We start from the raw sequence: 1,425 nt of genomic DNA, 5'->3' as shown, positions 1-1,425 counted from the left end.
TTGCAGAAATACTGTCTGGAGCCACAGGATAGTGCCTGGCTATCTGTAGCAGATATCTTTTTTCTTATCTATTTTAACAATTTATCCCAGGAGAAGAAAAGGAAGCAGAAAAGAGACAAAATCTTCACCGCTTGGAAAGTCAGATCTCCAGTGTTTAACTAGTACATTTGTTAAAAATGCATTCCAATTGAAAATGTAATTAAGAGCAGAAACTCATTCATCTATGAATAAGGATTTTTAATACATATGCACTCTTTCCATAAGAATTAATAGAAAATAATTAGAAGTGGACTTCTCTAAAGGATCAAAAGCAGAAAACTACAGAATGCAAGCAAGGACAGAAAAAAAGTAATGGGCATAGCTGAATTTTATATCTAGTGAGTATACCTTTCAAAAATGGATGAGTGAACACATTTCTAGAGAAAAGCTTGCAGGAAATTTTTAGCAGTTTACTTATTTAAAGGCTCTTTGATATGACGTGACTGTAAAACAGACAGCACTAGAGTTCGATAAATATGGAAAAGAAATTGCAGGATATGATAAAAATTAAAATACAAAATTTAAAATGTTGAAAGTGAATAAGAAAATCCCTAGAAAATAAAAGTAATGGGTCCTGACATAAGAACAAACACAAAAGGGAATAGGATATATGGATGGAATTAAATTCGGAATTTACAAAGTCCTGCAAAGGAAAATACAGTCCAATATAAAATGATAATTCTGAGAAGCATTTAAAACAGTAATGTGAAATAACACATATGTATAACTGAAGAAGTGATCTCTTCCCCATGCTTTTTATAAGACCAGCATAACTTTTGTGTCAAAACTTGACAAGAAAATTACAAGAAAGGAAAATTACAAGTCACCCTCCTTCGTTGATCTAGAAGCAAAACAGTTCTAAGAAAAATATTAGCAAATCCAAATTGCAATATTAAAAAAGAAAACATGTCACCGGTAGGATGGATTTATTACTTTAACCAATCAATGGAATCATATGATCCCCTCAGCAGATGCACCTCATTCAATGAAGTTCTGTAGCCAGTTATCACAATGATTTACAGACCTTTTTAACACATATGAATAGAACTTACTTAACATGATAAAGATTAACTAAAATATTTTCAACAAGAATATCATTTATTGAAATATAAAATGACTAATATTGAGTATGAGATTATTACCATAGCTAGACATACGATGTCAGAAGTCTTGGCTATTCACATTGGTGAACAAAAACCAAAAAGTATTCAAATTTTAAAAGGAGAAAAAAATATTGTCAAAATTGAAAGATGGTGTAGATATAAATATAGCAAAGAAATTAAAGTAAATAATTAAATTTAGCATGGTCACAAGTTATAATGTCCATACAAATTTTCATTTGCTTACACCAGCCACAAGAAAAGAAGTCAAAATCCTAATTTTTAA

This window comes from Octodon degus, unplaced genomic scaffold, assembly GCF_000260255.1.
Source record: "Octodon degus isolate 3935 unplaced genomic scaffold, OctDeg1.0 scaffold00033, whole genome shotgun sequence".
NCBI classification, from domain to species: domain Eukaryota; kingdom Metazoa; phylum Chordata; class Mammalia; order Rodentia; family Octodontidae; genus Octodon; species Octodon degus.
The sequence above is the reverse complement of the archived record's forward strand: the minus strand, read 5'-3'. Positions refer to the sequence as shown.